At 36.8% G+C, this 25347-nt stretch overlaps 2 long non-coding RNA genes across 2 annotated transcripts in view; one reads left to right on the top strand and one right to left on the bottom strand.

Annotated features, from left to right (window-relative positions):
- Nucleotides 1-12376, top strand: part of LOC136835790 (uncharacterized) — a 28014-nt gene extending 15638 nt beyond the window's left edge. Inside the window, exons 2-4 of the long non-coding RNA XR_010852260.1 lie at nt 2775-2874; nt 5111-5300; nt 5907-12376. This is a non-coding gene — a long non-coding RNA (uncharacterized lncRNA). The remainder of the gene's footprint in view (nt 1-2774; nt 2875-5110; nt 5301-5906) is intronic.
- Nucleotides 12374-25247, bottom strand: LOC136835782 (uncharacterized). The gene is made up of 4 exons (XR_010852259.1): nt 24853-25247; nt 20455-20589; nt 17031-17156; nt 12374-14654 (listed from the first exon to the last, which is right to left on the bottom strand). It is a non-coding gene; the product is annotated as an uncharacterized lncRNA (long non-coding RNA).
- Between the last annotated feature and the right edge of the window lie 100 nt (nt 25248-25347).

Below are 25347 nucleotides of genomic sequence, written 5' to 3' on the forward strand. Positions count from 1 at the left end.
GTCAGCCCTTCCTGCTTGTGTGAAGGAGAAGTTGCTAAGCCCTTCCTGCCTGTGACAAGGTGAAGTAGTCAGCCCTTCCTGCCTGCAGCGAGGATGAGTTGCCAGCCCTTCCTGCCCTCCATTTGCACAATCTCCAGATTCTTGGAGAAACAGCATTTGCTGCCTCATCCTGAAGACATCCCTTTTTGTGACGTCTACGAGACCGTGGTCATCGTACCAGCAACATCTCTGCTGAGTTCCCAGCCTTCCTTCTGTGAGGTCTTCAAGCCCGAGGTCATCGTGCCAGCATCATTTCTTAGCTGAAACCCCAGCCACGAAAGGATAACTCACCAACTCACCATTTAGGTATTAAGATTGCTCTGTTTTGTAACCTGTTCCCCCTATCTATAACTGCTTAGATTTGTTTTGTTTAGTGTTATGTTGAATGATAGCAAAAGGGGAAACATTTAATTTTCCTTGTAAATAAGGTGAATAAATGTGTTGTAGTGTTGTGAGAGTTTCTCTTTATATTCATTTCCCCGTATTTCAGTTGCTGGTGTTGAAACATTATTGTTTAGAGTTTGAAAGAACCTGGAACAATTCTTGTATCGTAACACTATGCTAACTATCGCTGGGGGAAGGTGCAACAAGACTGCAAGCAAATCCAGCATGCTTATGTAAGTTACTGTAGAACTTCACCCTAAAACATAAGTTCATGTTTAGTTTTTTTGTTCTTAGTTACCAAAACCTGAGGCGTATTTGGAATAAAGAATGGGGCATGAAACATGTGGCTTGACCCCAGATCAGAAATGTTTTTCCATTGGGTTATTGGGATGAAAATTTTAGAGCTTAAGCCTTTCCGTCACCTGTGACTTTCTTTGTAAAGCTCCTTGAGGACGAAACAAGCGACTACATTATCAAAAGATAGGTTTTGATGTTGGAAAAACCTGTTTTTGATAGTCACTGTTGAGTCCTCAAAACCCTCCCACGTCCCTGACGAAAAGGCACTTGGGATTTGGGCGAGGAATCATCCTGCATTGACCAACAGAAAGCAATGGCTTCTTGGTCTCTGTGCCGGTCTGTTTGTTGACAATATGGCGGACTGTGCATGTGCAGTAAACACTTCCTCTTCTAGCAGGTTTTGATGATGAAAACAACTGGGTACTGTACAGCTTCACTGAAGATAAGGGAAAGTGCCCTCATATCTTTGAGTCCATTACATACTCCATCATGTTATAGTGTTTAAAAACACTCATTTTGATAGCTTAAACACAGACAAACAAAAATGTTATACCTGAATATTTTAATAGTTTTATCCATGAGACCAACTAAAAGAAAAATACCGAATCCTTTGATACTAGTTTGGTCACCTTGGTTAGCTCTGGCCATGTAGACCCCATACTAGTTTGGCAGGTAACCCCTTGAGGACTCAACTCAACAGCGACCACCAAAAATAGGTTTTTCCTATGTCAAAACCTTTTTATGTATTTGTAACTGATGACTTATGCATCTCTTAAATATTTGTTCATGGAAAGCTTTAGCTTCAAGGCCAACAGTTATGTCAGTATATCCATTAAGACAATTTGATACAACCTGAAATTTCTTTCAGAACATCAGTCAGTCCTTTATCTATCTCAAAAAACAAAAAACATGACAAATTTAGTTATTGATGCCACTACATGTGGCAAAGCAATACTTTTCTCTTTCAGAAGGAAAAATTCAGGTGAAGTATTTGAACCTATACCCCAAATTACCAGACAGAGCATTAAGAAATATCCCTCAACAAAGCAGTTTTATTATTAGGTCCAGTTGCTTGTGTATTATTTTGATGTAGTAATAGTTTAGCAACAGTTGTAACTGCTTGAAACATTCACCTCTTTCTTTCCTTATCAGAGATCAGCATTCAGCTGTTACAATGAGAAATTTTTGTCAAGGTTTTCAAGGGCCATTTGTAAACATGTTATTTTGTACTTAGCTTTTGGTGTAACCTAAAGAAACAATTACAGGATTCAAAATTTAGATTCACATAATCCACAGATCTGGCTAAGCTCTTGGTGGTATATTATACATACAAAACTAATTTGCTGGTTTGGAATATCAGTTAGGCTACTTTTACGATATAATGTACAAGATGTCTGAATTGTGTAAACTTTGCTCAGGTTATAAGAACTATAATCTGTAAAACAAATAGGACTGGTTTAATTGAAAGAAAAATACTTGTTGCTTCAAGAAGTAAAATTTTAGTGTTAAAATTATCTGTATTAAAGTGATTTGGTTTGTATCAGATTGCTTTTCTGGATATATGGAAGTGCCTATATTTTGCACTGAAGTGGCTGGACTTGGGCATCAAAATAGCAACATGAATGCATGATCAGCATGACTATATGAAGTCAATGGCTGTAACATGTTTAAGAATTTTTAAAAAATATAGTTGTGTTATCTACTAAAAAATGCTAGATTATGCAAAACACTTATTTTCAAAGGGCACTGTTCCTATAAATCATATTTATGTTCTGATTTCAGTTTGATGTGCAAACTTTGTCATGCTGAATATTACAGTTGTTCCTGTGATGTACACAAATCTTTGTCTTTAACACAAGAGTAATAATATGTTCCAAGGAATACTCTAATATATGTGACCTATACTATGAAAATTGTTGTTTTATAGTAATGTTCCTCCTGATGCACATTTGTTAACAAAATATTATAATAGAAGTACAGTATGTGTGTCATGTGCATAAGATAAAGACTCTACCAATCTTTGGAAGTTATTAACTATTGAATTTCTTTTACAGATTTGTTGATGTCAACCTTGAAATATACAGCAATCAATGGAAGCTACTGCAGAAGACAGGAGAATAATGCGTAAATGAATAACCCACTACTAAGACTAAGGTATGTCATATTCACATTTTAGTTGCTAGAGCTGTCAGTCTCCCAAATCTCAGTCATTTGACTTATAGGATCTTGATTGTCATTTGGAGGTAAATCATCTTGAGAGAGAGCAATGTACAGCAAGGGTCGTGATACTTAATGTCTGCCCAAGAACGAGCTAGATTTAGTTTCTCTGTCATTGTGGTTAAGACCTGCTACACTGTACAATGAATGGTTTTATGGTCTGTTTATAGTATTCAAGGTATCTGGTGACATGGTTTCAACTTAATAGATTCTAAAATAACACCACAGTATTTGATGACTTGTGCTATTGCTATTTTGAGATAAATTTTTTTCTAATAAGGAAGAATTACGCTGAAATGTAATACTGTTTTTCTAATAAGGAAGAATTACGCTGAAATGTAATACTGTACTGTCATCAGAATTTGAAATCTGTGAACTTGAAGGTCAAAAATGAAATGAAAATATTCGTCATTATTATACAGTACATGGAAAGTTTGAATTTTTTAGGTCTTAAAGACAAGTGGACAAGATGAAGTTTTTAATTAGAATCTAACTCAGGGCCAAGTTATTTGCTATTAGACTTAGTCCCATAAATTCACTGAAATAGGAAGACAGTGAACCAGATAGCCTGATCAGTCATTTGCTTCAGGTTGCTTTCCAATTGACTTTCCTCCACCTCTGCTTTTTATCCTTTATCCAGTGGCTTTGACAAGGGGAGTCTTATCTGTGCCATCTGTCAGCACAGGGCATTCCACTGTTAAACTTACACACTTATAGTTGAAGATCATTATCGGACTTCTGAAGTGTTGATGGGAAGGCTTTGAGCTTGTATTATCAGCAGAAGGTACATCTTAATGGGTCCATCTTCTGCAGTTGACTGTCTGGATTTTATAAGCTGCAGAGGACCTTAGAGGTTTTTTTTTTCTTGACTTGGTACTCAGGGGGGTCAGACCAGCCAATAATAAGTTTGTGAGAATAGTTACATTTAACACTGTCTTTCACTGTCAGCCACCAACAAGTTAGTGTCTCTTTAACACCAGTACCTATAACATTGTCGTTGTCAGTCTGTTTGTAACCAGTACTGTATGTAACTAATTGTGAAGTGATTCTCATAATACTCACTTGAAATGTCTCATAGAAAGATTTTCTTTGTAGGTTTCAGGCTTCCTGGTTATACCTGTCAATGTTTATGGTAAGAAAAATGATCTGGCAAGTTGTGCTGTTAAAATGTTGGTAGGTTTTTACAACTCTAGTGTATACATATATGAACTGCTTTCTTAAGTATTGATTATTTTATGAATATGAATGCAAAAGTAGAGAACTGGGAAATATAATAAACCATGTGAGGTAATACTAAAAGAATCAAAGATTAAAGGTGATATTTACTAAGTGGCATAACTAAGGGGGCACGGCCAGTCCGCCCCAGGCGACACTGTCCATGGGCGGCACTCTGGCATCTTTTGAGCAGGTCTGGTCAGGCATAATTCTAGATTTTCTAGCATATGTTGTCTGGTCAGAACACTGAACAGTGATTTATCGACTCTGCTGTTAGACAGTAAGTGAATTCGCTCCTAACAAAGCTCGTAGGACTCCTTTGTAAATCTGCTCTGTTGTTTTTGTTTTAGCTTTATGAAATAAAATAAATGATCGAGATGGCAAGGCTTTAAATGTGCGTTTAATTTTCACCGCTTTAGTACTTTTTAGCACGGGAATGGGGTAGCACTTTCAGAGTCCACCCCAGGTGCCACTAACGCTAGTTACGCCACTGTATTTACTGTAGAGCACAAATATTCGTTTCCATGAAATTTCTGAAAGCTCACAAATAGAAAGAGACTTTGAAGAAGATTAATTCTGAGTGTGGACTGTTCAAAGAATATGAAATAATAGTACAGATACTGAAATGGATAATAATGTAATTTATGAAGATGGGGATTCCCACTCTCTTGACTCCAGGGAACTCATTAAACTTGAAAATCCAATGGAAGTTCAATTAAGCTAAATGGCACAGTTAGCCTTAACAAGTAGGACTAAATGGTGGTATATATAAACTAAAGACTGTTTCCATAAGTCATAACTTATGTTATTTTTTAACATCTTCAAGAATACTTTAGTTGAGCTATGCAACTTTTAAGGTAATTGTTATAACAATTGATTTCTTTAAAATAAATATTAGAGATGATTAAGCAGGGTTAATAGGGAAACAATAGTCATTTAAAAGCTTACTTTCTTTCAGCTCGGTGCATTAGGAAGTTTTCATTCAAGAGCCATAGGCACAAAATAGAAAGAACGAAGATGTCAATTTTTTAGAGGGTAGTGGCTTGAATTGATGCCATCTGGATCAGATTAAGTGTTCTCATGAGCAGATAAGAGAACGACTGTCATTACTGGAAACTGGAGTGTGAGAAACCCTGTACATCCTATACGTAAGTGGGCCAAAACCTTTTTGTCATTTGGATCCATGACTTATAAATGCAAGGCCGATAAAACTAGGGCTGTTCTACTGCCCCATTGTGTTCATATTCTCATTCTTCCATCTTCCTTTCCACCCTCTCCTAACAATTGAGTCATAGTGTAGCTGCGAGGTTTTCCTCCTATTACACCTTTCAAACCTTTTTTACTCTCAATTTCGTTTCAGCGCTGAATGACCTCCTAGGTCTCAGTGTTTGGCCTAAATCTTATGGTCTATATATCTACTGCCATGGTGTAAATGTGAGCCTTGTAAAGGCTCCCCTGGATTGATTTTATAAACTATGTATAATCTAGGGCACTATGTAGTGACTTTTTTTTACAAACAAAATTAGAATTTAGGGCACTGTGTAATAACTTTGTTTTGTACAAACACCACTTTAAAAATTGCAGACTGATTTTGTTAAACAACAGGCCATACTTGACAAAGTCAGTCAGGAGCTTTTAGAAGTACTGTGAATCTGGTAATGTGCTCTGGTCTGTAGTAAAGTGTATTGGTAAAATAATTCAAATATTTTGTCAAGTATTTTTGTGATGTAATTAACTTTTCTTATTTTTTTCAGAAATTTTGCTCATGGCAAGTGAAATATAAAAATGCAGGGAAACATTATAAGATTCTTCCATGACAGACAATTTTTTTTACTATGTATAATTTGTCAGTGTAATCACTACTAATGGTATTGAACCAATTTTAGATAGTTACATATGTTTCAGAATACATAGCATTTATTTAGATTTCTTGTGTTTAATTTGTTATATGGTAGTTGAGGACATTCATTGTCAAATTGCCTTGTCAGTTTAATACCAGCTATTAGGATGTGTAACTTATCTAAATATCCCACTCACTTATATCAGCCATTAAGAGGTTCAGTTTGTTCCAGAGTACAGTACATACATCCTCTTAGTCTAGTATCTGCCATCAGAAGTTCCCTGTTTATTTCAGGATACTATACATTATTTATTTTTTATGTATTTATTTTCTTGCATAAAATCTGTAGTATATTAATATCTGCTGCTAGGCAGGCTAAAATGAATATTGGCTATAATGTTCTAATGTCAGGTATGAGGGCTGTTACATTTTGAAGTACAATTTTCCCTAATTTTTAATTGGTTAGCTTAATGGTAAATCATTCTGATTATTTTATAAAACTTGTAAGGTTCATATCAGCCATTAACTTTTTGTTCACTAGTTATGAAAAATAAATTCACTGTTTACAAAAATTTCTTGGTAGTAGTTATGGATGGTATAGAGGAGTGTGACTTTTGAGCTATTATCCATGAAGGATAGGTTACATTTTTGTTAAAATTGCTAATGATGACTGACGGGTTATCTTCATATAGACTTTAAAGACATTGTTGAACTGGCTTCCATTATAGTAGTGCCTTAGTCAGATTTCTCCCTGTATTCCTCAGATATGTTGTCATGATTTATAATTGCTGCTAGGTCTTGCATTATTACAGTATTAAGTAAGCATTTGTGCTTAGGTTTAATACAGGTTGAATATCACAGACTGTGAGCAGTCCAAGACAGGAGATACTGTAATTTCAAAATATAGATTATTCATTTTGGTCTCACATTGCCAAACAGAATTTGGCACAGTTTTTAAGTGATTAAATGGTATACTTTAGATTTGTACAGAGGTTCCCATGACAATAATGCATCATGCTCAGCACTAAACATAAATTAAAAATTAATGTTGTATAGAATCCTGAGAATTTTATTAAGAAAATTATTATCACGGCATCTCTACATATATCAACACACTGCTGGATGTGAAAGTTCCAAATTAGAAGTAGTATTATTTCTGTGGGAGTTTGGTATTGTTGATAATACAGTAGTATGATAAGGTATATGAATTGCTAATCAAACTCAGATTGGAGGTACTACTTTATGAGTAGTTTCCTGTTCTTGATTAGGTTTTCAGTACATAAATTACAAGGGCTACTTATTTTCTTGTGTTAACATGGGTTTCAGGTATATGAAATAATTATCAAACTTGAAAGAGCTGCTTTAAGGGGATATAGGTAGTGATAAAAATGATGTTGTAGGTATATAAACTACAAAAAAAAAAAAAAAGATCCAATTAAAAGTTTAAGTTTTAGGAAAGTTTGGTATTGTTAACAAGAATATTTGTTCCTACACAAAATATGTACAACCCATCGGTCCTTCAAAATAGGAATTACTTTCAGTGCAGTTGGAAAACGGCCGTTTAACTTTAAAAAGGGTGATGGAGTACGTAGTTAACTACCGACTACAGTTGGGAGTCCCGCCCACCCAGTCAGTATACACCCACTTTGCTTTTACCCGTTGGCAAGGAGGAAGGTGCACTCTTCTCCTCTACTCTCTGCCTGACGTTGTTAATGTTTTAGCGTATTTTTGGTATTGCTGATATATAACGTGCTATACAATATATGCAAATACAACTCGTTTCATTTTTTAATTTACGCATTCAGTATTCTGATATAATGTTTCATACTGATATACACAAACCCCTCTGACTTTCATTAGCCGATGATGTGTCAAACTAGTTTTAACGTTGCTAAGGCAATGGGCGTAAACTGGTTTATTCACCTCACGTCGGTGTTTTGCTCTATGCTGTATGTTCTCTCGGGGAGAATTTTGATATATGTAATGTTTTAGGTTTTTCAGATGTAGAGCTCGAGTTTTTGGGAGTAAGGGCTATCTTGCTGGCAATACCTGTATGTTGCCGATTGGTCATTGTGATTCGTGTATGGGTATGTGAAGCAGCTGTTGCACGGGCTCCCACGGAACCCGTGGCTCAACTCGGGGAGAGAGTCCAGAGTGTGTGTGCTCATTCCTCCTTCACTTTCCTGGACAGCTATGGTCTTGTGGAGAATTCAGAGAAGAAAAATGATTTGATCATCTAAGCCTTCATTTTTCTTGGCACTTTCCACATCTTCAGACTTGGGAACCATGCTGCAGGACTCTTTGAGATCCTGCAACACAGGAGCACCAGGTGCTTGGTTCTCCTCAGATACGACGTGTTGAAGAGGTAACCCAACCTATACAGTACTAGTTCGAGGAAGTCTTTTTTTTTTTTTTCCGGACTAGTATGTGCCTCTGCCCATGTTTCTTCAGACACTTGGGCAGAGGGAGCAACCGATGATTGTCCTGTATGCGGCTCGGGTGTGTAACCTCCCAGGACAGTCGTGTCACTCTGGGTACTCGGGTTTCATTGAAACCTCGAGTTACCCTCACCAGTATCGTGGAGTTACCTGCATGGACTGGTATATCCTTCTGCTCAAGTTTCTCAGACACGTGAGTAGAAGAAGCAACTGATGATCGATTAATTCGTGACTCAGGAGCTCCAGGTGCGCGAGTCTTGAGCGGGACTCTTGTCACCACAGGTACTTGGGTTTTCTCGAAACCCTGAGTTACCCTTACCTGGATCCTGAAGTTACTCCATGGACTGGCATAATCATTCTTCTGCTCAGGTTTCTTCAACCACTCTGGTAGAAAATGCAACTGATGATTGATCTTTTCATGATTCGGGAGCTTTAGGTGCGTGAGTCTCCAGTGAGACTCAACTCGCATCACTTCAGGTACTCCAGTTTCTTGGAAACCCGAAGCTACCCTTTACCAGTACCATGGAATCACTTTGTGGGCTGGTATAGAGCCTACCTCTGCTAGAGATTTCTTGAATTCTTGGGTAATAGAAGCAACTGATGCATGAAAGATTCGTGCATTATAGCCAAGATTCGTGCTTCAGGAGCTTCAGATGTGCAGTCTTCCAAGGAAGCCTGTGTTGCCCCAGGTGCTTGGGTTTCTTAGAAACCCTGAGTTACCTTTACCAGTATGTATTGTGAGTCACCCCCACGGGCTGGTGTAGGCTCCTCTGTCACTGAAGAATCTCCACAACACCGATAAGGAGAGAGTGAGTGCACAACATGCAAGCACTGTCTCACCCCCTGCTAGTACTTTACCAAGCATGTGGCCAGAATCACATAACGTTGCAGCTGTCTTGTGATTCCATACACCAGAAGGATTAAGGAGTTCCCCATACAATCTTCTTCGCATATAAGAGGCCAAGGCCTTGAAGAAGACTGGGGCACATCTTGAAGACATCCCGAGTTTACGCCTGAGAGTGCATTCACACGTACGAGCCACTCACTTGAGGATAGCTTCCATGCACGTTTCCACGAACAGCCCTCCTACTCATGTTGGACCAATAGTGGAATTTGAGAATTCATTGTCTTCTCCTTCATCTTTGTTGTATGCTGTCATCTCCTCCCCTTCTTCTACCAAAGCTACCAAGCAGAGGAGGAAGAAGGGGGGGGGTCTCTTCCAACCATATGAGTCCCATAGGGCTTCTGACAGCCAACCTTCTTCCATGGAGAAGGCTACGGGATCTCTTGCTAGCACCAGTACTGCAACGTTCAATTGTCCATTAGCACCAGTACTGCAACTTTCAATTGTCCATCAGGCATGGAGCAACCATTGCCCAGGTATCCTTTTATATTCATTCAAATGCGAATATCCTCATTGATTCGATTGCTTCTTTGTTTTTACCCACAGAATTCATTATAGCGACTACTTTGTAGCATCCCTATAATGAATTCTGAGGGTAAAAACAAAAAAAGAGACCTGGACCCTACCAAGCAGAGAGAGTTAGTTCAGAGCATGCAGCACTCAACCTTTGCCCACTCCCGTATGGGAACGGTGTAATGGTCCCAGATTGGTGACTTTGCCCTACTGGTCTGCTCACCTAGGCCCATACCGCTGCCGTGAACACAGTTTGACAATCGCCCATGGCCTTACTCACCTATCAGGGCTTCAGCCTCCGTTAGGTACAGCAAGGGTGCTAGGTATCTCTCACCGGTACAGCAAGGCTGCTAGGTATCTCTCACCGGTCCCCTCTTATCTGTTTGGAATTTTCCGGTTACAGGACAGAATCTGTTTGGAATTTTCCGGTTACAGGACAGAATTGGTGCTGTTTGGAATTTTCCGGTTACAGGACAGAATTGGTGTTTGGAACTGGGAACCTTCACCACCCCATTCCTTCCTAACCATGGAAGATTATGCTCTGGATTCGGTCCGCATACCAGACTTGGGGTTATGCTCGAGTGGTAGAGAGATTACTAGGGGACTCAGGCTGATGTTCAGAGATCATCTGTTGGATACAGCAGTTTACAATCTCTAGGAAAAAACTATGGCTTTCCCTGTGAGCCATTCGTCATCCATCGGAACTTTTGGGACATGGAAAGAAACTTAAATCTAGACCATGGCAAGACCATCGAGGTTTCGTCAGGGGTTTGTAAACCACACCTCTCCACATGCTCCTGCCACAGGTTATCCTGTAAACCTCTCGTCTGCTGCTCCTGCCCGTAGTGGGTATCGGCTGCTCACCAACATCTTGAAAAGATGTCTAGGAAGAGAAAGTTGAGGAACAGAAATTGCAATGATCATCTTCATCTGCTGCTGCCTCCTCACCTCTTTCCTCAGATGCTCGCCCAGGGAAGGCATAGGTTTCTCTCATTGGCTCGCCCCAGTCTCCAGATTCGGGGGCTGTATCACATACCTTGCCGAGGTATTGCGATTCAGGAGCTCAAGTGTGCAGGTTTCCAAGATTAGCACACTTGGAACAAGTCCTGGAAGTCTTCCTCTGAGGCTGGTGCTGTACCTGCCTCTTCTGGGTTTTTCTTCGGACACTCGGGTAGAGGAGGCTCCCATGGATTGTCCTAGACACGATTCGGGAGCTTCAAGTCACTCTGGGTATTTGGGTTTCACCAAACCTCAAGTACCCCAAACCAGTACTGAAGAGTCTGCTCACCAGTCTGGTTCAGGCACAGTGTGAGAGGTGTTGAAGCATTCAGGTGCTGCTTCACCACCTACCGGTACTTCAAGTACTTGGCCAGGTTCCTGACCAAGTGCTTCCAGCTCGAGGGTTTGAGCATTCGGAGATGCAGTGAGGAGGTTTCCCTCCTCAGTCTTCTCTCAAGGAGGCTTAGGCCTCGAAGAAGAAAGGGGTACATCGTAAGGTGCAGGCATTGCCAAGATTGTACTGTTAGTACCCATTAGGATATGTATTTGCTGGGGACAGGAGACTACTTCTCTACTTGGTGGGACTTGGCAGTCTAGTTCAAGTTTGAGAAGCTCGACCTCAGCTCCGTGTCCTGTCATGCTGGTGTTTCGGTCTCGATCCAACATCAACAGGAGTAAGTCACCCATGTGCAAAGACTGAGGGTTTGTATGTGTAGGATCAAATGATAAATTTTTAAAGGGTTTGTATATGTGTAGGAACAAGTGATAAATTTTTAAAGTAATTTGTATTTTTCTTAACATACAAACCTGAGGTCTTTACATAAATGCCCCACCTGTAGCCACCACTCATTCTATCCTTTCTAGGCCAAAAGGTTAAGTGAATGCATACCATCTGGATGGAATGGATTTGTCCTCTTCTATCAGTAGCCAGCTACCAGTATCCACCTTGTTTTAAGTTAAATGCCCGACTCAAGCTTGTGCTGAAAGTAAATCCCACGTGTAAAGACCTCAGGTTTGTATTTTAGGAATAAGCTTTGTGAACAAAATTCTGGTCATAAAATTCTTTTAGATTTCTTACATTTTTTACATCATGTTTCATCAGACTCTTGTTAATTAAGCATTTGCCCAGGTACAAAATCATCGTCATATGAGTAGACACAAGCCAAGGCTAGTCTCAGGGGTAACCTACACCCCTTTGGCCTCCTGTGCATAGTTGAGGTTCTTTAACATTTGAAAGTCTTTCACTCTTCATCAGTGGCTGAGAAAGTTGGAATATATTTCTAAAAGCACAAGGGAAGTACAGTATTGTAATTGTTTTTCCATCTCAGCAATCCGCTTAGAAAATGGTTCTCTGATCAGCTTTCAAGCTGGTTAACTGACTAGTTGCCTTCTGCTGAGGACAGTACTTACCTTGTAAATTGTAGTGCTGGCTACAAATGGTAATAAAATTGCTAAATTTTTGTTATTTGCAAGCAACCATCCCAACATTAGAAAATTATTTTTGTAATTAAATATTAAAGCATCCACTTATTTCTTTGTATTTATTTCCTCACTATATTATACATTGTTTATACATAACTGATACATAAAACAGCAAATCATTATTTTAGCTGTACAATGGGCTTTTCTACATAAAACAGCAAATCATTATTTTAGCTGTACAATGGGCTTTTCTACAGCCTACTAAATACTGTTTTATTATGTCCTAACAGTATACTGTATACAGTAGTTACGAGGGTATATTCTCTGCCTTTCCAATAACGACTTTTTCAGGGTCACTACATTCGGCACATAATTCACTGATGTTCGTCATTCTTTAGAGCGTTAAATAGTACAATACTGGGTTACGCTTTATTTAGGAAGAATATGTATAGTTTAACAGCTACGCTGATAATGAAAATTTGGCATTCATCCTTCATGGAAGATAGAAACCATATTTGTTTCCAGCAGTTACTCTGTTACTAGGTAATCTTCCTAAATAAAACTTCACAGTTTTCAACTATTTTCCTCTCCGAAGAATTACTAAACCAATGAATAAACTGACAAAATGCAGTACTAACCCTGAAAAAGCAAACATTAAGAAAATAGAGAAAATTCTTTTCACTTCCAACACTATATAGTACTGTAATGCTCACAAGGGTGGTCTTCTACATACTTATACTTACGAACTATACCATCATTGCAAATACTGCACAGTACTGTCCTGTACCTATGAAAAAATTAAATTACATTCCTTTTATAACTTACTTAAATTCTATCACTTTTATAGCTGTAAGAAAATGAACTTTCCTGTGGCCCTTATTTCCCTATACTGTACAATAATTTTACATAACTTGAAAATTCCCATACTAAATGTACTGCTTACATCAAAATCAGTGTTATTACAGTGTACAGTATTGGGATTAAGTTTGTCTACTTTTACATTATGCAGCAATTGTAACAAAGGTACAAAGAAAGGTAACCTGACATGTAACTACATAGGTATTGCACCTCTATCAGTTGCTATAAAAATATTCAGTATGCTTGTTCTCAACAGGCTGCAGAAAGAAATTGATCAATACTTGAACAAGCTTACTTTAGAAAAGGCAGGAGTTACAAAGATCCAATATTTGTTAACACATGTTGTGCAACAGTGTATGGAATTTAAACATTATGATGTAAGGTCCAGTACCACTCATTCTTGTTAAATATGTAACAGTGAACAAGTACATGTAAAGTTTGATTTGTCAAATGAATTTTCAGTAAGTAGTGGGGTGCTACAAGGTAATGTTATCTCACCTTTGTTGTCTGCCGTTCTCTTAGATTTATTGAAAAAAAGTGATCAGAGATGGAAGACAGGGTTTAAATTAATGAAATTTACAGATTTTCAACTACCCAATGATTTCAATGAACCTGTATGTAGAAAACACATACACTGTTTACACATATTAGGAACAAAGTTATAAAAGATAAAGATAAACAGTACCGAGGTAACAATGAGAACATTGTCAACCACAAGAGTTGCACGGGATACTGTACATTGTTATCAGAGGTGCTCAAGACCAAGAACTTAACAGACAGGACATGAGAGAAATGCTAAACACATGGCAGACTATTTTACTCCAACCAATACCGAGCAACATCCACTGCCAGCCTGAATCACAAGTAATAAACTAAGTTACACCCATTTCTGACTTATGGTGGTGGCAGTAGTCTATTATTAAGAGGTACTACTGTAATACATTAAACTTTAAGAGTCACAAACCTGCTTTGTGCAGTTCAAAGAAACAACTGCAATATAATAAGAGTGCTTGTAGTGTTTGAAAACATTAATGCACAGAATGGCATGAAAATATCCTCAGCTCTGTATACCAAAAGAGTTACCATCTGAGAAACACCAGTTGTACCAATAAACACACTTCAAATGAGATACGAGTTCAGTCATCCCTGTTTTGATATATGAGTAAGGTTAGGAAGAATACATTGAGAAAATTTCCCTAACTACATCAGATGTACAAGTGACAAGACAAGGGAGCTAGCAACTACTTGGGAAGACAGGACTCCACTACTGGGGTTGGAGGTCTTACACAGTTAAACATCACTTTGCTAAGTTCATCTCAAGAACCCAGCTTCTCTGCCAAGACATGTAAAAGAAAAAAAAAGGGGGGGGAATCTAAACTTGAGCTAAACTTCTTAGTGGATAGACAGAGTATCTTTTTAAAAAGGCACTGGAAAAATTAAGACAGCACATTCTTCAAATGGCAAAAATATTTCTTGTTATAATTTCTTGATGTATCTTAGAAAACTCCATCACAATGAAACCACAAATCTGGAATACAATCAATTTAGCATTAGATACAAGACTTTCCCCTTCACAATTTGTAAATCAAGCAACTTTAACCTAGGTATGTAATGCCATCTGTTTGAAATATTTACATATGATCTTGTGCAATGGGTTCCTTTCCCATAATTTCCCTGTACAGCTATGGCAAATGGATTTTTCAGAGCAACCTGTATCATCATAACTTCACGATGTTCATGATTTGACACTAGCCATGGCATTCCCTCTGCATTCTTATTCAGCTATGAAGTCATTAAAACTCAAAAATGGAAAAAAAAAAAATGTAAATACTCCAGCCAACAGAATGCTTCAGAAACTATTATGCATATGTTGATACTGACAGGCTTCACTATCAAAACCTGTTCATCAAATTGTATACTTCCAAATGACGTATTCAGCATTTGCATACATCATGCTTAGGCATCTGGGCTATCCATATGACAATCTTGGTTTGATGAAACTTTTATAAGAAAACAACACTCACACCCCTGAGGTTATATTAACACTATTTTGAATATCAGGAAGCATTATGCTAATATTTCTGCTAGTAAATGTTTAACGCTATGAAAATTATAAGCTAAAGCCTCAATGTCAGTAACTCAAAATAAAAACCTTTTAAAAGCAGCAGACTGAAAAAATGAAAATTTTAAGATTGAGAACTCCTGCAAATTCCACTTCAGCATTACCAATTACAGTGATCCTTGCATGGTAACAATACAGGTGGTACTCAAAGTGGGTCAACATGCCATATTGCCCTCCATCCATTCCCTTAAGTCTCTTCCTACTTGGCTGTCAAAATTTGTTAACTTTACCCCACTGCAATACAGTATTTGCAACTCATTTCACATTTAATACTTCAGGAAAAGACAGTGAGTATGTGTATCTAGAAACTGGCTTGGTAGTTGGTCTCAATTTATAAAATATATATAGAATTTAGGCCAAGTCCAATCCCTGGGAAGGTCCCAATTTACGAAAAGACTCTAGAACACATGACAACTACCTCCAGAAAAAAATTTTTTGTGCACATTACAGTGTAGGCATATTTCTGTTAACCTCTATTAAATAAGGCTGCTTTTGTAAGCAAACCAGTCTGACAGGATGATCATTTAAATAAGCAAAGTGAGTCTTGAAGAAATATGATTGCCTTTTTTTTTCCACAGACTGAAAAATATTACATGTAAGGATGGCTGTTCTTGGCCAACATTCAGTAATTTTGCTTATAGCTTAAAGTTACATTTCTAACAGCAAGCTCAAAGAGAACTCCTAGACTTGGTAACATTTATAATAGCCTATTCATTATTTCCTTTTGATTTATAAACAGAATCTGTAAAAGCTTCAGTAACATCACAGTTTTTGGCAAGTTGATTCAATGTTGAAAATGTTTAGCACTAACTAACATTTTAATTATCAGCTCATTATGAGTTCATGATAATGAGTTACTTTATATTTCAGTGTTGAAGTGAAGCCTTGTCTGGTAAAAAGATACCTTAAAAAAATATTCCTTGATTCAAATATCTAAGAGATGAAGTCATCAATGACAAAGAATTTCACCATATAATTCCTTAGTTTCTCATAATGCAGAAATGAGCTGAGCCACTGTTCAACTCTAGATTTCAACAATAAAACAAACAGTACTGCTATGGCCTCCTTTCATTGACACACTTTGTCCAGTACTGACATTTCTACTCTTATAACATCTTTTGGCTGTTTGGTAACAAAACAGGAAAAATTTAATACACCTTTAGTAACATCCAAGGCAGCTTGCAAAAACTATTGTCTACCTAATTTGATATATTAAAGACAATCTTAAATTCAGGTAACAGTCTACAACCTGTACACATGAGTTACATTCTTAACAGAATGGAAGGCAAGGAATGTCACTTCTCTCTTTTAAAGATCTTAATATCCATTGTGCCTAACTGTTATAGATTTTTATTCATTTACAAAATCTGTAAAACCTTCAGTAATGTCACTAATTTTGGCAAGTTTGATTCATTGCTAAAAATATTTAGCACTAATCAGAAAAATGTTATAGAAATATAGGATTTAGGCTAACAGCCAAGTGCTGGGACCTATGAGGCCATTCAGTGCGAAAACGAAAATTAACAGTAAAAGGGTGTGAAAGGCGTAACGAAAAAAAACCTCGCATTACACTATGAATCAATTGTTAGGAGAGGGTGGAAAGGAAGATGGAAGAAAGACAATATGAACGAAGGTACAGTAAAATTAATGAAAATTAATGAAAAGGTTTGCAGCTAAGGGCCAAAGGGATGCTGCAAAGAACCTAATGTAATGCATACAGTGCACTGATGGCACTAACCCCCCTACAGGGAGGAAAAAAATTATGAAAATCAGTGAACTTACAGACTTCAATTCAGTTCCCATCCAATAATATAAGGTAAACATCTAACTTCCTACAGCTGCCCAGGGTATAAGCTGTGTACCTTATTACTCGACATTTCATATTTCAATGTTGATGTGAAGTCTAGTCTGAAAAAAAGGATTCTACATTAGTTAAAAAAATATTCCTTGATTTAAATATCTAAGAGATGAAAAAGTCATCGACAAAGAATTTTCACTTATAATTCTTGAGTTTCTATTACTGCAGTACAGAATTAGGCTACTATCCAACTTTAACAATAAAAGATAAACAGTACTGCTATGGCTTTCATTCACAAACATACATAGTCTAGCACTAGTTCTACATTCCTACTCTTTGTCACATCTTTCAGGTGTTTTATGAGAAAAAGAAAAAATTTATTAAACTTCAGGCAGACAGCTAGGATCATTGTTACCCAATTTGATATATTAAACACAATCTCAAATTTAAGCACTAGTCCAAAATCTATGCACATTACAGTTCTTACATTCTTGAAAGAATGGAAAGGAAAGGCTGTTTCTTCCATCATTAAATACTTTTCTACAGATCTCGATATCCCATGAGTCAAAATCTAGAAGAGATTAACAACTCTTATTTATAAACAATGAAATTAAATGCAGTGCAACATAGCCCATTTAAATGAAATACTGTACCTACATTCATCACATAACATTCACTCAATGGCATAACATTTCTGTAGCTTAGCAGTTGGTACAGCAAGAAAATTCGGAGACAATGAAGCATCATCAAATGACCGTCTGCCTTGCTTAACCTAAACCTAGCAAAGTAATGACTGGCATGGAAATTTACGAACATCTGGGCCGCACTGCAAAGCAGCTTACAGCATTTTTAAACATACCACTTTCTCCTGTTAATCAATGAGTTAGTTATAAATGATTTGTTTAACCAGACCTCTGAACTCTAGTGTGTACGAAAAATTCTACTTTTACAATAAATACCATATACAGTATCAGTGTTTTCCTGCTCAAGTCCAGCCCTATTCAAATTACTTATTTTAATTAGACAAACTAGTGTCACTATATTATATATAAAAAAATACATTACTTCGGCAAGAGATCAGTAATTTTTAAAACCTTTAAATAAGAAACTTATAACAGGTCATGGCCATTAAGTACAGCAAGACAACAATGCTAATTATTTATTCGAAAATTTTTTTTTTTTTTTTTTTTTTTGTATTTTGCTGATTTACAAATATTTATACTTAATAAAAAAAAAAATCCAGTAACCCAGTCAAGATCCCCAATAAATATTTATCTTTAGCAATCAGTCCAAAAAATTACCCTTTACCTTTAGCAATCAATCTATAAAAAAAATACCTTTTACCTTTAGCAATCAATCTAAAAAAAATTACCCTTTACCTTTAGCAATCAATCTAAGAAAAATTACCAAAGTATATATAATCTGTCTATCAGAGCTAAGGTTCCACAACAATTTGGGCAAACAATAGGTGAACTGTACTTTATTATTCTATACAAGAATACTTTGCTAATATCTTTCCTTGAAGGATGTATTCTTTAAAGAAAAAGCATGTGACTCCAATCTTATATGTTAAAAGATTATCTTTATCACTATCTTTCACGAAATTTATCACCACCAAGAATAGAAAACACTAAAAATTAATATTTTGAAGATTTTAAGATTGAGAACTACATAATCCACTACGGGATTACCAATTACAGTGATCCTTGCATGGTAACAATACTGATGGTACTGAAAGGGGGTCGACATACCATATTACCCTCCATCCATTCCCTTGAGTCTCTTCCTACTTGGCTGTCAAAATTTGTTAACTTTACCCCACTGCAATATTTGTATCTCGTTTCACATTTAATACTCCAGGAAAAGACAGCGAGTACGTGTACCTAGAAACTGACTTGACAGTTGCTCTCAATTTATAAAACAGAATATAGAATTTAGGCCAAGTCCAAGCCCTGGGAAGTCCCATTTACGAAAAGTTACTCTAGAAGATATGACGACTACCTCCAGAAAAAAAATTTTTGTGCACATTACACAGTGTAGGCCTTCTTCTGTTAAACTCTATTAATAAGGCTGCTTTTTTAAGCAAACCAGTCTGACAGGATGATCATTTAAATAAGCAGAGTCAGTCTTGAAGAAATATGACTGACTGCCTTTTTTTCCCAGACTGAAAAATATTACATGTAAGGATGTCTGTTCTTGGCCAACATTCAGTAATTTTGCTTATAGCCAAGTTAAATTTCTAAAAGTGAGCTCAAAGAGAACTTCTAAACTTACCAAGATTTGTAATAGTCTATTCAGTCTTTGCTTTTGATTTATAAATAGAATCGGTAAAAGCATCAGTAACATCATTTTTGGCAAGTTGATTCAATGCTGAAAATGTTGAGCACTAACTGACATTTTAAATTTCAGCTCATTATGGGTTCATGATGATGAGTTATTTCATATTTCAGTGTTGAAGTGAATCCTTGTCTAGTAAAAAGATACATAAAATAAATTATTCCTTGACTCAAATACCTAAGAGATGAATGAAGTCATCAATGACAAAATTTCACCATATCATTCCTTAGTTCCACATAGGCTACTGCAGTAATGAACTGAGCTACTGTTAAACTCTAGATTTCAACAATAAAACAAACAGTACTGCTATGGCCTCCTTTCAGAGATACACTCAGTCCAGTGCCGACTCTAAATTTCTACTCTATAACATCTTTTGGCTGTTTGGTAACAGAGGAAAAAGTTAATACACCTTCAGTAACATCCAAGACAGCCTGCAAAAACTATTGTCTACCTAATTTGATATATTTGGTCTACCTAATTTGATATATTATTAAGATATATTAAAGACAATCTTAAATTTAGGTAATAGTCTACAATCTGTACACATGAATTACATTCTTACCAGAATGGGAGGCAAGGAATGTCACTTCTCTCTTTAAAAAAATCTTAATATCCATTTTGCCTAACTGTTATAGATTTTTATTCATTTACAAAATCTGTAAAACCTTAGTAATGTCACTGATTTTGGGAAGTTTGATTCATTGCTAAAAACATTTAGCACTAATCAAAATAATGTTACAATAGAAATATGGGATTTTGGCCAATGGCCGAGTGCTAGGACCTATAAGGCCATTCAATGCTGAAACGGAAATTGAAAAGGGTGTGAAAGGCGTAACAGGAGGAAAACCTCGCAGTTGCACTATGATTCAATTGTTAAGCGAGGGTGGAAAGGAAGATGGAAGAAAGATATGAACCGAGGTACAGTAAAATGAATGGAAGGGTTTGCAGCTGAGGGCCGAAGGAATGCTGCAAAGAACCTAATGTAATGCCTACAGTGCACCACATGAGGTGCACTGACGGCACTAGCCTCCCTACAGGGGGAAAAAGATTTTTCAAAATCAGTAAACTTACAGATTTCAATTCAGTTCCCGTTCACTAATATTAGGTAAACATCTGTTACTTCCCACAGCTGCCCAGGATATAGCCTACAGGCTGTGTACCTTATTACTTGACATTTCATATTTCAGTGTTGAAGTGAAGTCTTGTCTGAAAAAAAGGATTCCACATTAGTTAAAATAATATTACTTGATTCAAATATCTAAGATATGAAAAAGTCATCAATGACATAATTTTCACATATAATTCTTGAGTTTCTAATACTGCAGTACAAAATTAAGCTACTATCCAACTTTATTTAACACTAAGATAAACAGTACTGCTATGGCTTTCATTCACAAACACACAGTCTAGTACTAATTCTACATTTCTACTATGTCACATCTTTCAGTGTTTGAGAACAGGAAAAAATTTAATAAACCTTCAGGCAGACAGCTAAAATCAGTTACCCAATTTGATATATTAAACACAATCTCACATTTAAGCACTAGTCCAAAATCTATGCACTTTACAGTACGTACATCCTTAAATGAGTGAAAGGGAAAGGGTGTCCTTCCATCATAAAATACTTTTTTGAAGACGATATCCCAAGTGTCAAATCTAGTAGAGATTAACTCAACTCTTATTTAAAGCAATGAAATTAAATGCAGTGCAACATACCCCATTTAAATGAAATACCTACATTCATCATATAGCATTCACTCAGTGACGTAAGATATATCTATAGCTTAGCACCTGGTACAGAAAGAAAATTCATAATCAAAGAGACAATGAAGCATTATCAAAAGATAGTCTGCCTTGCTTACCCTGAACCCCGCCCCAGTGATGACTGGCATGGAAATTTACGAACATCTGGGCTGCCTTGCAAAGCAGCTTACAGCATTTTCAAACATACCACTTTCTCTAATCAATGAAAAATTCTACTTTCACAATAAATACCATATATAAGTGCTTTTCCCCTCAAGTCCAGGCCTATTCAAAATTACTTCTTTTAATTAGACAAATTAGTGTCACTATATTCATACATAAAAAAGATACTTTACTTCAGCAAGAGATCAGTAATTTTTTAAAACCTTTAAATACAAAAACTCTTAAGAATAACAGGTCATTGCCATAAGTACAGCAAGAAAACAGTGGTAATTATTTACTAAAAAACATTATTTGTCGGTATTTTATTGATTTACAAATATTTATACTCACTAAAACCACCCAGTAACCAGGTCAAGATATCTAACAAGCCTTTACCTTTAGCAATAAATCTAAAAAAAAAAAATTACCCAAGTATAAATAATTTGTCTACCATAGCTAAGGTTCCCAAACAATTTGGGCAAACAATAGGTGTACTGTACTTTGTTATTCTATACAAAAATACTTTGCCAATATCTTTCATTGAAGTATGTATTCTTTCAAGGAAAAGCATTTGACCACCAATCTTATATGTTAAAAGATTATCTTTATCACTATCTTTCACGAAATTTCCATTTAAGACTTCAATAATAGACAACATTGTGACCCAGTTTATTATTGTAATGGACTGCCCTTAATATTTTCCAGTCATAGCCTAATTACTTTCATCAGAGCAACAATGTGATTAGGGGCTGTTTAAAAATTACCTAACTTTTTTGGTAATTTTTTACCCCCATCCCCCTTATCACGCCTCATAACACACGTCCAGACACCGGCCCCCCCCCCCTTGAAAATTATATATCATCAGCTAGTCCCCCCCCGCTGAATTAGTGTTTCCCTTTTTATAAATGCAATGATACATTAAGGTCTAGCCTAATACCTGGAAATTATTACCTTTAGATTTTTCTTAATACTTTCATGTTATGATATTAGAGAATCACAGATAAATTTTTAATGAAAATATTCTCCTATGCCATGTTTAGAAGAGGATTAATTTAATTTGTTATATTTTTCTATGTAATATTTATGCATAAAGTAGAGAATGTTGGAGCTCAGAAAAGAGAGGAGTTTGTGATATTCTGTGTTATGTAATATGTAATACATATAGTAGAAAATATTAAAGTACAAACAAGGCTTGAGTTTGTTATCTTTAAATATATAATAATGCAAAAAAAAAAAAAAAAAAATTAAATCCCATATTCTCAATATTACTAAAATATAGTAAAAGTCTGTTGCAGAATCTTTACTATTTCTCTTATGTCCTACATTTTCTTCTTTTCAAAAGAAACAAAGGAAAAAAATCTCAAAATGTTATCTAACTTATGGCTGCACAGATATTTTGTTTTGAGGGGGCTTTTGTAAACTTAATGAACGCAATAATACGCGTAGGAATAAAAAAAAAAATTGCCTTTTGTACTATATACAGCATGGGCATTTGCCCGCTGATCAAACTACGTGAGCTTAGGTTATTGTACACCATTATGCAATACGCTAAAGTATATTCACTGATATGCGAAATTATAGTGACCACATTTTGTTAAGGAGTATCATCTTTCATACGATAGATTACGAAAGTGAAACTTACAAAAATCAACAATGAGAACTGAAAACATTACATAAAAATTAAGTTATTTCCATCACAAAATTACTGACAGTAAAAGTTACATGCTCAAAATCATAACAGTGTTTCTTCTAGGCTAAGTTAATCTATCATGCTGTTAAGTCTTATCATAATCCACAGCTGAGGAACAAGAATTCTGAATGCAAACTAATAGTTAAAACTACTACAGCCCCATTAAGCATCACTGCTTTTTATTTCAGCCCAGTCTATGCTGTTTAACACACCTTTCCCTCTTCATCAACACCAGTCAGACCCTCTCTCTGAAGACTTATTCAGCCTTATTTACTTAGAGAAAATGGTGATTCTAAGTACTAGCTCCGCACCTGTTTTTACCTTGGAAACTTTTTTTTCTACACTTTTAGGGCTTCTGATGCTGGCGGTGAGTTTGTTCGTCGTCGGCCAACTTATTTGCCCCCCCTAACTCTGCTCAACAGTAAAGGGGGACTGTGGGAATTCGGGGTTTTGGGTGGGGGAGAGCAGAAATGGAGCGGACATGTTTACTTTGGGAGGCGCCCTCTGGAGGGGAAAAACGAGAGGGGGCCATTCGCCGGCAGGAGGGAGTTAAATGTATCGCCGTGTTTAGTACTGGCATCGGGGAGATGGAATGCCCCTTCGCCGTGATTAGTACTGGCTCCGGGGGTACCCGTACGTTAAGTTATTGCACTTGCCGGACGGGATATGAACCATTCCAAACAGACGTACCCTACCAGTGCTCTGTCTTTGAAGATCGCGTACGGGAACCCCTTGTTGAATGGAATTCAGGGGTTAATAACATTTGTGCGACAAAAATTGAAGATAAATCCATAATTAGCAACAAAAAACTGTAGAAAAAGTCAAGTTAGAAGGAAATCGCCGCCGCGGAGCTACTACTTAGGCCTACCAAGGTATTTTTAAGTAATAGATACACGGCGGGTCTTTAGCGAGAAATTGCAGTTTCTTATAGTATTTTGGTTGCTTATTTACAATTTAAATTTTTGGGGGGTCGGCTGTAATTAACCCCAGAAGTCCATCCAACAAGGAGTTTCCATACGCGATCTTCACAAGACAGAGCACGGCTACGTCCGTTTCGAACGGTTCATAGCCCGTCCTGAAGTGCAATACCTTGGAAACTGGATTTTTCTACACTTTTTGGGCTTCTGACACAGGCGGTGCATTTGTTTGTTGTCGGCCAAATGGAATGTCCCTTCGCCGTGTTTAGTACTGGCGGGGGGGAGGGGGCGGTACCCATACGTTAACAAGTTATTGCACTTGCCGGACGGGATATGAACCGTTCGAAACAGACGTAGCCGTGCTGTGTCTTGTGAAGATGGCGTATGGAAACTCCTTGTTGGATGGACTTCAAGGGTTAATTACAGCCGACCCCCAAAAATAACGTTAAATTGTAAATAAACAAACAAAATACTGTAAGAAACTACCATTTCTCGCTAAATACCCGCCGTGTAGGCTATCTATCACTTAGATCTGGTGAATGTCCTCCGCATGCATAAAGTACAAAATTTAAAAGTTAACATCGTTTTAGACCACTTCTTATGAAAAACACCCACAATTTTGAATGTTAGCTATGGAGGGGTTGACATTGTCTAACCTTATAAGTCAAAATTCGTCATTCGAGTATGTCTTAAAAATTTAGAAACATCAAAAAACCTCATTTTCAGTCCAGTAAAAGATTTCAATTTAGATAATCAAATATCTCGGATAACTCCTCAAAAGTGTTCAGAGACAGTTTTATTACCGGATACAGTGAAAATTATAGTGTGACCTATTTTCATATCTCACCAGTTGATCTGGAACATTGACCAAAATTTAGAAAAACTCAGTCCAAGTTTACAATTTCATGAGCAAATTTTCACTCTACCGGAACAGTGTCCACTAACCATTGATGAAGCCGAAATCAGAGATGAGCAAATTTAACCATAGCGGCATTTAACGCGAGATATTTAACTAAAGCTTTCATATCACCCGCTTATTAGTTCTACCTGTCGTTCTTATGAAGGACAGATAATTAACTGTATTATGTATCCAAACATATTTCACGTAGGCCTATGGGTACTTTAGGTTGAAAATAACACTAGCTTGTAAAATAAACTAATAAATACTAAAGCACAGCTTAACACTCGAGAGTAGAGATCAATTTTTCTGTAACTCATCCACAGCAAAGAGCAGACAACGCAAAAAAAAAAAAAAAAAACCAACAAACTGACTTGGTAACAAAATTCGTCTGAAGTAAACTTTAGATACTAATCCTAGGACTCTGCAGTCAACACAAGGCAACCTACCTTAATGGGGGTGACCTCTGGTGGACGCTAAAACAAGCTGAAAAAGGCTTAAACATTTATGTGAACACATATTTCAGGTCTAATATGACCAGAACCTAAACCTAT

This window comes from Macrobrachium rosenbergii, chromosome 4 (assembly GCF_040412425.1).
Source record: "Macrobrachium rosenbergii isolate ZJJX-2024 chromosome 4, ASM4041242v1, whole genome shotgun sequence".
Lineage (NCBI taxonomy): Eukaryota > Metazoa > Arthropoda > Malacostraca > Decapoda > Palaemonidae > Macrobrachium > Macrobrachium rosenbergii.